Source organism: Hyperolius riggenbachi, chromosome 5, assembly GCF_040937935.1.
Source record: "Hyperolius riggenbachi isolate aHypRig1 chromosome 5, aHypRig1.pri, whole genome shotgun sequence".
NCBI classification, from domain to species: Eukaryota; Metazoa; Chordata; class Amphibia; order Anura; family Hyperoliidae; genus Hyperolius; species Hyperolius riggenbachi.
In genome coordinates, this window is record NC_090650.1 from 330,624,198 (window position 1) to 330,637,818 (window position 13,621).

A 13,621-nucleotide genomic window follows, 5' to 3' on the forward strand; every position below is an offset into this window, starting at 1 on the left:
ACTACATCAGTTTCCGAGTCCCAGCAATCCTGTCTTGTAACCTCAGAACCCCAGCATCTGAATTTTCCAATTTTACAAATGAATGGTGATTCAGATGCGCAAACATTGTGTCTTGATATTCCTGTTTCTACACCTCGCTCTAGTTTCGTGAATAGCTCAGAGCATCTGCTATGTGAACCTGAAATCGCAGAATTATTACCTTGTTCAGAAAATTTTCCAATAAATTTGCCCTGTACCATGAATTGTGCAGTAGATCTCTCCAATGAAACTCAGGTCACAGAATCATTATGCTGTCCAGCAGGTGCTTCCATGGTTTTGCCCTGCAATATGGACTGTTCAGTGATCCTGTCCAGTGAAGCTGTGGTCGCAGAGTCTTATGCTTCACCCAGTACTTTGGATACTTTAAACCCTCTAGCAGAAGAGTCTGAGGCACTGCTTACCTCAGTTGGTGTTGCAGTAATATTTACTTGTCTAGCAGCTGTTTTGGAATTACAGTCTGCTCTAATAAAACTTGATGAATTTCTGCCCAGCAAAGCAGAAGCCATTGAAATATTGTCCTCGTCAGCAAGTGTGTCAGATACCTTGCCCTGTACACAGTCTGATTTAACCAATGTTGTTGAGTCCCTCTCCTGTGTTGTAACAGCCGAGGAACTCCAGCCCTGTCCTCTGCATGTTTCAGAAGTCTTGCCCTGTAACATGGACAATTCTGATTCTCTGGTCAAAATAACAGAAGTCTCAGAATTTCAGTCTGATTTAGTAAGCATTCCTGAAACCCTGCCTTGTATCCTGAAAGATTCTGGTTCTCTGGCCGCTGTGGCAGAGGTTCCAGAGTCCCCTTCCTGTCCAGTGAATTCCTCAGTTTTGCCTAGTCCAGTGGGGGCTGCTGCAATACTGACTTGTTCTGCAGCGCCTCATGAGCTCCAATCCAGTGTATTAAATGAGTCTCTGTCCAGTCCAGAGGTAGTTGTGGAGTCCCTATCTGGTTCAGTGCATACATCAGAAGATTTGTCCTGTCTTGTTAGTGCCCCTGAATCTGATTTGTTACTGACTTTGCTGGAATCAGCGACCTCTAAGTCTGATCCTGCATTCTCGTGTAAAAATCCAGTAGTTGCGAAGTCTAGTCATGATGATTTTTTTTTGGCCGGTCCTGGTTTTGGTCCCGTCTTGGCTGACCCTGAGGCTCACAGTTCCTTGACGTGCCCAGAGGTTTCTCTTGTGCCAGTGTGCCCAGATGTTCTTTGTGTGCCAGAGTGCCCAAGTGTGTCTAAGGTGTTAGCGTGCTCTGATGCTTCCTTAGTGGGAACATGTTCTAATGTTGCCAGTCTGCCTGCATGCCCAGAGATGGTTCTGGTCCCTGAAAGCCCTGATATTGATGTTTGTCCTTGTGGCCCTGACTCGGGAATTGCCCTAGGTTCCATAGGGGTTCTTGATAGTTCTCCATGTGAGCCTAAGGGGCATTCTGATCTATGGGGATCTCTTTGGAGCTTCAAGGTGTTCTGGGAGGTCTCTGAGAAAACTTGTCCTGGTGCCTTGGACTGGTTCAACAGTGGGTTTTGTGTTGGTAAAGACAGTACCGGTGGGCATTGCAAAGGCTTTGGCGTTTCTGAACGGTTCCTGGAAGGCGGTGGGTATCGCTCAGGGAGTTTCGGAGGGCCTTCTTCTGGAAATCATGGTTCTGATGGGTGTCACACTGGGGCTTGTAGTACTGATGGACATGGTTCTATAGGTTCTGGTTCTGATGGGTCCATTCTTGTGGGGACTGATTCTGGAATTCGGTCTTGCCGGGCTGTCCCGGTCATCATGAATTATCAGTCAGACTGTTTTGTTGGGAATTTCAGTTTTGAAAAGCGTCTGGAATCCGCTTTTAAGGGCGGGGGTACTGTAATGATCGCTGCTGCAGCAGGTGTTGCTGGAAGTAGTAGTGCTGCAGCTCAGGCAGTTCTGATGTCTTTCCATGCAAGCTGCATAGCTTTGTCTGTCTTTCCCTGCTGTCAGCTTGTGACTGATTATCATTCACCTGTGTGGGAATCTGCATGTCTGCTCCCATTGGATGACCTCAGTATAAAGATCTGCTTCCTGCAGGGTTTCCTTGGGTTTTCATAGCTTCAGTGTAAGCTTGTCTTGCTGTCGCTTCAGCCCCGATCGTGTTTCTTGTTCTAAAAGATACTTTGCGGGTTTTGCATCATATATTGGTTCATTGCCCATATATATGCATACCAGCACGTTTATTATTTTCCTTGTATTCGTGTTACGTTGATACATCAGTGTCGCTGATGTATACGTACACGAACTGTTTATATCCTGTGTGCAGTTAGTCAGCTTTCCAGCACGTTTTGGTAGGTTGCGCGTACCGTGATCACCCGTGCTGAGGTAGTTACCCTGCTCCTGGTTCTGTTTGTGGATTGCGTTCATCTCTGCGAAGAGATAACGAATCCTTCTGAATCCTGTCCTGCTACCGTTTGTGGATTGCGTTCATCTCTGCGAAGAGATAACGAATCCTTCTGAATCCTGTTCTGTTACTGTTTGTGGATTGCGTTCATCTCTGCGAAGAGATAGCGAATCCTTCTGAGTCCTGTTCCCTGTATTACTCCAGTCCTGGTCAGCGTTCCTGCTTGTGTCGTATATCGGTTCATTGCCGATATATACATATGTTAGTCAGACGTTACAAATAGTTTCATTGATAGCTGTAGTTGTGATACGCTGGGAAGGCATACTTATTGTATATTTGTCTGTGTTGCGTTCATCTATCTTGATCCTGCTGTTTTCTGACTGTCCTGTCTTTGTGAGGCACACCATCGCCGCATCGCATTGGCTGCCTCATTCCAGTCTGTCTGGTTTTGGACACTTGCTGTCGCTAGGTAGCCGCTAGCTAGCAAGCGTTCATTCTGTCTACCTGTCCTGATCTCCTCAGTTCTGGTTTGTGCGCTCAGCGCTACTTTGCGCTGAGACGTTATAACGAAAGCATTGTTTGTGGCTGTCAGATCTGCACCGGCTCTGTGCGCCACAATCTCCTATTGGAGTCAGTCCTCCCCTCCACTATACTAGGGATAGCCTGTTTCCTGGTGCTAGTGTGTGTACCTCCTCCACGCCAGCTCATGCGTTGCATGCTGACTGTGGAGAATACACCACCAAGCCTTACAGAATGGTTAGAAATAGGACAAAAAGAAGAGGGACCTTTCCTTGTATGGAATGCAACTGCTGTGATTCGATAATCAAAGGTACTTATGTTGTGCATCCACATACTGGGAATAAGATTGAGATAGGGTCAATGTATAGCTGTAAAAGTGAATTTGTGGTCTATGCACTCAAGTGTCCGTGCGGGGTGTTGTATGTGGGTGAAACCACTAGACCAGTGAAAGTGAGAATACAGGATCACAGAGGGTGTATTCATGGCTTTAGACCGGGGGTGAAGGCATGCGACACCCCAGTGGACAGACATTTTTTTGATCGTGGCCATGGGGTGTTGCAGCTTCGCTGGCTGGTGTTGGATCACGTTCCACCTCTCCATAGAGGGGGAGATAGAGTAAAGATCTTATTACAGAAGGAGGCAAGTTGGATGTGTAGATTGGACACGATCTCCCCTAAGGGGATGAATGAAATGTTTAGCCTTAAATGCTTCCTGTGATAATATGTGATTAATTTACGTATATGCTATTTCTCCCCCCCTTCCTCAGATCCTGATGGGAGATTGCTCCATCGCACACTCTGGGGATATCGGTTAGAGGGTGGTAAGAAAAAGGAAAAGAGACAAAAAGGACACTGTTTTGTAATAATGTTGTTGCATTTACTGATGAGGTAGTTGCCTATGGAATTTAGTGTACATGATATGTAGTCAGGTTCAATGGGTAGACACTTTTGTAGTGCCCTGTATTTCCCCTAAAGGCCCGTACTCACGGGCTGCAAATGTTGCCTGTCGCCAGCACACGTGAGCGTGTGGGCGACAGGCCGGCGACAGCTTCTCGCCAGGTCCCTCCGCGTACACACGCGGAAGAGGGACCAGCGGCGAGGCGGAAGCTGTCGCCGACGTTCCTCCTCCCCCCGCCGGAAGCTCCATTTGATACAATGGAGGTTGCTGTCGCTAGTCCGCGTACTCACGCGGACTAGCGACAGTTGCGGGGGAGGTGCGGCGGCGACTGTCGCCATGCGATTGAAACTTTCAATCGCATGGCGACATGAGCGGCGGGCGACAGTTCGGGGTGCGCGCGCGTGTGACGGCCCATACTCACAGGCGACCTGTCGCCGCAACATGCGCGCGCCGCGTGTTGAGGCGACAAAAGTCCCTCGTGAGTATGGGCCATAAGGGGGATTTGAGAATAAGACTGTTACTTAAGGGTTAAGGAATAATTGGGCTGGTCAGCTGACTAAGGTAGAGGTGGTGCAATGAAGGGTGTGGTTATTGGGTAATCTATTTAAACACTGTGAACCATTGTAAGCATGTACACCTGATGAAGGGGATGTCCCCGAAACATGTCGTGTAATTGCTAAATGATTCGATAAACGCAAGTTTTGGAAGCCAGTTGAGTGCCTTCTCCTTATTGATGAATATTGTGCTGTGTGTGGAGTGGTGACCCACGGGAGAATTGAGCACTGGTGACCCGGGCTGAGCTAGGCCTGTGGAGAAGGTTACTCAAGGGAACAAACCTCTAGGATATCCTGTGTAATTAAACCTTCTAGCAACTGTTCCTATGCTGTCCACTGACCAGTCCCATAATCCCTTGAGGGTGAGGCAAGTCATTCGACAGTAAGGCCCACCCTGGCACACACATTGGCCTCAATTCACTAAGCTTATCTCCTGTCTTTAATAACGTTTCTAGAGTTATTACCATGGTGATGAGGCATGTAGTATTCAGGAAACATTTTACCTCAGGCAAACCTCAAGTTAACTCTTCTGTCTTTAAGTTAACTCTTCAATCCTTAAAAAAACTCCAGAATTGTAAAGTTAAAGACAGGCTGTTAATTAACTGCGTGTGAAAATAACTACAGAGGAGGTAACAAGTACAGAGGAGGTAACTTAAGGAATGAAGAGATAAGATAACTCTTTCACTGTGTGGTGGTACGTTTTCTCTTGCCTTATTATCTCCAGCATGATCTTAGTGAATTGAGGCCAATATGTCCGCAAACTGTCAGCAGCTGCTGCAGGGGCATAACTAGAAATCACTGGGCCCCCCTGCAAAACTTTGGATGGGGCCCCCTCCTGCCTACATCAGCAGGGTAGAACAGCGCTGTACACAATATAGGGACTGTCCATGTCTAGGAATAGGAACTGTCTACAAATTTTTTTCTGCAAAACTTTGTATGATTCCTTATCAGTGGCTGAGCAGATGCACTCATTAGAACAATTGTGCAGAGAGCAATACGTTTTTTCTCTCATATCCCTTAGTTGTCAATCTCTCAGGACGGGCCCCCCTGCAGCTTCTGGGCCCCCCTGCAGCTGCATCCCTTGCAGGGTCTATTATCACGCCCCTGAGCTGCTGCTCATCATGACTTGCAGTCACCTCCCGCTGTCAGTCCCACAATTATTATGTAGCTCAGAACAATATAAATTTCATTCATCTTCGGTCTGTGGATCCACACACACTGCACATTCCTCTTCACACACAGGCCCAACAGGGAGATGGAACATGACAGCTATCCCCTGATTCTTCTTAAAGGACCATTATCACAAACCAATTTGAAACTTTAAAATACATGTAAACACATAAATAAGAAGCATGTTTCTCCCAGAGTAAAATGAGGTATAAATTACTTTTCTACTATGTTGCTGTCCCTTACACTTAGTAGCAGAAATCTGACAGAACTGACAGGATTTGGACTAGTCCATATCCTCATGGGGGATTCTCAGGATGGCCTTTATAAAGACACTCCCTGAAAAGGATTTTTTTTATAGCTCATTTTAATTTGGGAGAAACATACTTCTTATTTGTATGTGTTGACATGTATTTTAAATTTTACGACTTACGCAATAGTTTTCTTTTTAAAGGACAACTGAAGAGAGAGGTATATGGAGGCTGCCATGTTTATTTTCTTTTAAGCAATACCTGTTGCCTGGCAGCCTTGCTGACCCTTGGCCTCTAATACTTTCAGCCATAGACCCTGAACAAGCATGCAGCAGATCAGGTGTTTGACATTATTGTCAGATCTGACAGATTAGCTGCATGTTGTTTCTGGTATGATTCAGACACTTCTGCAGCCAAACAGACCAGAAGGGCTGCCAGGCAACTGGTATTGTTTAAAAGGAAATAAACATGGCAGCCTCCATAGTCTTCTCACTTCAGTTGTCCTTTAAGGGTTTGTCGAGCTTCACATCACATGACAAATCATGACAACTGATGTATCCTTCACATTTCTTCAGCAAAAAAGAGTACAGAGGCACTATTCTATCCCCCATGTGCACTCCTCATGTCATGGAAAGTGTGTGGAGTGGGGGTGGAAATAGACTCTATGGCTCCAGCAGCACAGGACTGATTCATTCCTATGGCAGGGTCAGGTGCATGGACAGCAGTGTGACTTGAGCTCAGAGGTAATTGTGCAGGGAGCGCACAGCAATTTTACCATTAGGAGTGCAGTAGGAGGACCGCCCATTAACCCATTAGTGCCTTGTGCGTTACCGTGGTAATATTGCAGGGAGCACACGGCAACGTCACCAGATTTTAGAGCATCAGCCCCTAAAGAGGCACCAAAGTGACACGTTGTAAATTATTCAGGATACTCATGTTTACCATAATCATTTTGCTTTCAGCATCAGAATCACTTCCTATATCTATATATTTTGCAATATATTGGTATGTAGCCCTTCCCTCCCAATGATGTCACAGCCTAGGCTATTTAAATATGCAGAATTCTCCTCCCACAGCATTTTGGGAGACCAGGTATTATTTTCCCTGGCTTCGGGACTCTCTGTAAACAAGCATTCCGCAGAGATGCACCTGACAGCAGTAATGATTTCAGAATGCAAATTGGGGTGAGGAAAGATTTTAATCACTTAAGGACTGCAGTCTTAAAACCCCTTAAAGAGGAACTTCAGCCTAAACAAACATACTGTCATTAAGTTACATTAGTTCTGTTAATTAGAATAGATTGGTAATATATTTTTTTACCCACCCCGTTTTAAAAGAACAGGCAAATGTTTGTGATTCACGGGGGCTGCCATCTTTGTCATGGAAGCAGCCATCTTTTTGGTTGAAAGGAGGTGACAGAGAGCATAAGACAGAGTTCCAACTGTCCTGTGTCCTGATAACCCCTCCCAGCTGCACACGCTAGGCTTCAAATGTCAAATTCAAAATGTAAAAAAAAAAATTGCACCAAAACAGCAGAACGAGAACAACAACATCAGAAATCCCATCATGCTTTGCACAGCATCAGAAGAAAAATGCCCGGGCAGTTTCCTTCTGTGCAGCTAAAAATGAGGCTTGTATAGGAGAAACAAAGTTCTGATGCTGTGAAACTGTTAAAGAAACACCAGGCCTTTTCAGTGCTGCTGAGTCGATTTTTAGTCTGGAGGTTCACTTTAAGGACCAGATACTTTTTTTCCATTCAGACCACTGCAGCTTTAACGGTTTATTGCTCGGTCATACAACCTACTATCTAAATGAATTTTACCTCCTTTTCTTGTCACTAATACAGCTTTCTTTTGGTGCTATTTGATTGCTGCTGTGATTTTTAGTTTTTATTATATTCATCAAAAAAGACATGAATTTTGTAATTAAAAAAAAAGATTTTTTTTTAACTTTCTGTCCTGACATTTTTCAAATGAAGTAAAATGTCTATATACAATTTTTGTCTAAATTTATTGTGCTACATGTCTTTGATCAATAAATAGACACTTATTGGATTTTTTTTTGTTTGGGTAAAAGTTATAGCGTTTACAAACTATGGTGCAAAAAGTGAATTTCCCCAGTTTGAAGCATCTCTGACTTTTCTGAGCACCTGTCATGTTTCATGAGGTGCTAGAATTCCAGGATAGTATAAATACCCCCCAAATTACCCCATTTTGGAAAGAAGACATCCCAAAGTATTCACTAAGAGGCATGGTGAGTTCATAGAAGATTTTATTTTTTTGTCACAAGTTAGCGGAAAATGACACTTTGTGACAAAAAAAAAAGTTTCCATTTCTGCTAACTTGTGACAAAAAAAAATTAAATCTGCCACGGACTCACCATGCCCCTCTCTGAATACTTTGGGGTGTTTACTTTCCAAAATGGGGTCATTTTTGGGGTGTGTTTACTGTCCTGGCATTTTGGGGGTGCTAAATTGTACGTACCCCTGTAAAGCCTAAAGGTGCTCATAGGAATTTGGGCCCCTTAGCGCACCTAGGCTGCAAAAAAGTGTCACACATGGGGTATCGCCGTACTCAGGAGAAATAGTATAATGTGTTTTGGGGTGTATTTTTACACATACCCATGCTGGGTGGGAGAAATATCTCTGTAAATGAGAATTTATTGATTTTTTTTACACACAATTGTCCATTTACAGAGATATTTCTCCTACCCAGCATGGGTATGTGTAAAAATACACCCAAAACACATTTTACTACTTCTCCTGAATACGACGATACCACATGTGTGACACTTTTTTGCAGCCTAGGTGTGCTAAGGGGCAGGGGTGCAGCTAAGGTTTTTGTGGCCCCAAGCGGACTGTAGCAAGAGGCCCTAGCGCCGCGGCGAAAAATGGGTGTGGCTATCCCGCATAAGTGGGCGTGGCCATGACATGTGGGTGGAGCAGGAGGGCGGATTGGGGCGGGGCTGTTTGCGGGGAAAAAAAATGGATGTTGGGGTGATTGAGGCGCGCGTAGCGCGCCGAAAGATTGGCGCGGCCATGACATTGTATGGGCGAAGCTTAACCGTAGCACAGCAAATATAGCCAACTATGACCATTAAATAATAAATGCAGCAACAGTTACCCCAGACACCAGAAAATAAAAACGCAATTTGGGCCACATTTCAGCAGAAATCAAACGCAATTAGGGCACATTTTCAGCCGAAATCAAACGCAATTAGGGCACATTTTCAGCAGAAATCAAACGCAATTAGGGCAGAGTTCAGCAGAAATCAAACGCAATTAGGGCCACATTTTCAGCAGATATCAAACGCAATTAGGGCACAGTTCAGCAGAAATCAATCGCAATTAGGGCACAGTTCAGCAGAAATCAATCGCAACTAGGGCCACATTTTCAGCAGATATCAAACGCAATTAGGGCACAGTTCAGCAGAAATCAATCGCAATTAGGGCACAGTTCAGCAGAAATCAATCGCAATTAGGGCCACATTTTCAGCAGATATCAAACGCAATTAGGGCACAGTTCAGCAGAAATCAATCGCAATTAGGGCCACATTTTCAGCAGATATCAAACGCAATTAGGGCACAGTTCAGCAGAAATCAATCGCAATTAGGGCCACATTTTCAGCAGATATCAAACGCAATTAGGGCACAGTTCAGCAGAAATCAATCGCAATTAGGGCCACATTTTCAGCAGATATCAAACGCATTTAGGGCACAGTTCAGCAGAAATCAATCGCAATTAGGGCCACATTTTCAGCAGATATCAAACGCAATTAGGGCACAGTTCAGCAGAAATCAATCGCAATTAGGGCCACATTTTCAGCAGATATCAAACGCATTTAGGGCACAGTTCAGCAGAAATCAATCGCAATTAGGGCCACATTTTCAGCAGATATCAAACGCAATTAGGGCACAGTTCAGCAGAAATCAATCGCAATTAGGGCCACATTTTCAGCAGATATCAAACGCATTTAGGGCACAGTTCAGCAGAAATCAATCGCAATTAGGGCCACATTTTCAGCAGATATCAAACGCATTTAGGGCACAGTTCAGCAGAAATCAATCGCAATTAGGGCCACATTTTCAGCAGATATCAAACGCATTTAGGGCACAGTTCAGCAGAAATCAATCGCAATTAGGGCCACATTTTCAGCAGATATCAAACGCAATTAGGGCACAGTTCAGCAGAAATCAATCGCAATTAGGGCCACATTTTCAGCAGATATCAAACGCATTTAGGGCACAGTTCAGCAGAAATCAATCGCAATTAGGGCCACATTTTCAGCAGATATCAAACGCATTTAGGGCACAGTTCAGCAGAAATCAATCGCAATTAGGGCCACATTTTCAGCAGATATCAAACGCATTTAGGGCACAGTTCAGCAGAAATCAATCGCAATTAGGGCCACATTTTCAGCAGATATCAAACGCAATTAGGGCACAGTTCAGCAGAAATCAATCGCAATTAGGGCCACATTTTCAGCAGATATCAAATGCAATTAGGGCACAGTTCAGCAGAAATCAATCGCAATTAGGGCTGCGGCTGCAAAAAGAAAAGAATTTACTCACCTGGCAGGCTGGCACTGGCAGAAGTCTTCTCTCCCTGGTCTCCTCTCCCGGCCGGCTGCTCAGGCGCGCAGTTCCCACGGAGCTCCCTCCCTGGCTTCCTCCTCCAATCTCCCGCGCTGATTCATGCAGGGCTACGGGTCGGGAAGATGGCCACCCGAAGCCCTGTACTGGAGACATAGTCTCCAGAGCAGGGCTTTGGCGGCGGCCATCTTCCTGTAGCCCTGCTCTGCCAATGCCAGCCCGGCGGGGCTGCGGGGAAAAAGTGACGTCACGCCGACGTCACGGAGCCGCCGAGGCCCCTAAGATTGTGAGGCCCCAAGCGACCGCTTGGTTCGCTTTATGCCTCGCGGCGCCCCTGCTAAGGGGCCCAAAGTCCTATGAGTACCTTTAGGATTTCACAGGTCATTTTGAGGCATTTGATTTCCAGACTACTCCCTCACGGTTTAGGTCCCCTAAAATGCCAGGGCAGTATAGGAACCCCACAAGTGACCCCATTTTAGAAAGAGAACACCCCAAGGTATTCCATTAGGTGTAAGGTGAGTTCAAAGAAGATTTTAGTTTTTGTCACAAGTTAGCGGAAATTGATTTTTATTGTTTTTTTTTCACAAAGTGTCATTTTCCACTAACTTGTGACAAAAAATGAAATCTTCTATGAACTCATTGATGATATAATTTTGAGTTACCTCTTGGTCCGGCGCCCTGTGGAAGGAGTGCAACGGGCTGATAATGTAATTTTGAGTTAACTTTTGGTCCAGCGCCCTGTGGAAACAGCGCGACAGGCTAATAATACAATTTGGAGTTATCTGTTGGTCCAGTGCCCATTGGTAGGACCACGACGGGCTGATAATATAATTTTAAGTTACCGTTTGGTCCAGCGCCCTGTGGAAAGAGCGCAATGGGCTAATAATAAAATTTGGAGTTATCTGTTGGTCCGGTGCCCATTGGTAGGAGTGTGACGGGCTGATAATATAATTTTGAGTTACCTTTCAGTCGGGTGCCCTGTGGAAATATGTGACGGGCTGATAACGAAATTTTAAGTTATCTTTTGGTCCGGTGCCCTGTGGTAGGGCCGCGACGGGCTGATAATATAATTTTGCATTACCTTTTGGTCCAGCATCCTGTGGCAAGATCAAGAGGGGCTGATAATATAATTTTAAATGACCTTACCCAAAGTACTTTGTCCAAGAAAAAAAGGTTAAAAAGCGCTCATAGGCTAGGACAAAGTTCAGTTTTAATATCACCAATCCAGTAGTCTTCAATCCACTGTTTAGTAGACCCTCAAAAGTCCAGGAAACAAGACCAATTCCACCATATCCAGCCAACACGTCACATTAAGAGAGAGAAAATAAAGGACATAGCGTAATTCAATATTTCAATAGGTGCCCAACACCTCTAAAGTGCAGCTAACCCAGCACCAAGTGCAGTAACACACTCCCCCTGTGTGTCCGCACTCCCCCTCGCATCTCCTCACAACTGCCGGTCGCGTGATGCGTAGCTCCGCGCTCCGGAGCTACGCATCACGTGACCGGCAGTTGTGAAGAGATGCGAGGAGACGAGGCGGCATACGCAGCAGCGGCTATCCGGGACCACAAAAAGTCATTTGTTATATGCGCATTACCTACCAACTCTTGTGAGTTTATCCTTGAATTTTAAATCCTTTGGTATTAAATAATTTTACACTATTGGAGCCTCTTTTGAGTTTTAGATTGTGCAACGCGATTAGTCTATCAATCCCTGAATTGCCTTTACATCCATACCTCCGGATTGTTTGGAGGCTATCTGGGTGAGTATAGACACACAGGGGGAGTGTGTTACTGCACTTGGTGCTGGGTTAGCTGCACTTTAGAGGTGTTGGGCACCTATTGAAATATTGGATTACGCTATGTCCTTTATTTTCTCTCTCCTGAGGTAGTAGCGCGATGGGCTGATAATGTAATTTTAAGTTACCTTTTGGTCCAGTGCCCTGTGGAAACAGCGCGATGGGCTTATAATAAAATTTAGAGTAACCTTTTGGTCCTGTACCCTGTGGTTGGAGCGCGACAGGCTGATAATATAATTTTGAGTTATATTTTGGTCCGGCGCCCTGTGGTAAGAGCGCGACGGGCTGATATTGTAATTTTAAGTTACCTTTTGGTCCGGGGCCCTGTAGAAAGAGCGCGACGGGCTGACAATAAAATTTAGAGTTATCTTTTGGTCTGGCACCCTGTGGTAGGGCTGCGACGGGCTGATAATATAATAATGACCTTACCCAAAGTACTATGCCAAAAAGAATATTAAGATATCTTAGAGGAGAACAACTAATTAGAACCCTTATCCACCAAGCACTTTTCAATCTAAAAATCATTTAGTTTCCGTTTTGCCATTAGCAACATCTTTGCGATAAACATGTAAATCGCAGTTCTGGGTCTTTGCTAGTGCGATTGGTATTTTCTGAAATGGCAATTGTTGGCCTGCATTTTCTTTGTTTTGTTTGCACTCTTATGCTTTTTACCTTTTTGGTGAGGATTGGTATGGCTGTAGGGTAGGAGGAGGTCATAAGTAGAAGTTGGGGGTATATTTAAATCATTTTAAATATGCCCCTGAGTTCTACTCTTCAGGTTGCAACAATTTATAATCACCAATCAAGTTCTTTCAAGTGCCAGTTCACGCTTGGGGTACTTTTGGTGGGAAGCGTTTCTGCTCTTTGCTGATAGCCGGTATTTAGCAAAGTACTGTGGTAAAAATCCCTGCAGTGCTTGCAATGTGCATATATCGCAAAGGTGCACTGCGTGCAACATTTTGTTGGCATTCCCATTCTCTGGAAGGGGAATCAAAAACACAATCACTGCAGAATGGAGCCACTGTCGTGCAGCATAAATGCAATCACACTCCATAGGCGATTGCGATTTGCATTTTGCAATCCCAGGGTTGAACCAGGCCTAAGGAGGACCTACTGGATCCCCATTCCTTCTCAGGTGGTCGGCATGTTTCCGTACTTTTAACTAGAGGATGTAAGAGGAGTACCCATTTTTACAACCTATCCCTCTCATCCCTCTTCAAACCGCCATCCTCTATACCTCTCTCACTCCCATCCCCAATCTGCCATAAAATAGTCTACCCACCCTAAACGACACCAGTGCCCTGTGGTAGGAGAGCGACAGGCTGATAATGTATTTTTGAGTTACTTTTTTGTCTGGAGCCCTTCGATAGGAGCGCGAAGGGCTGATAATGTAATTCTCAATTACCTTTTGGTCCGGTGCCCTTTGGTAGGAGCGCGACGGGCTGATAGTGTAAT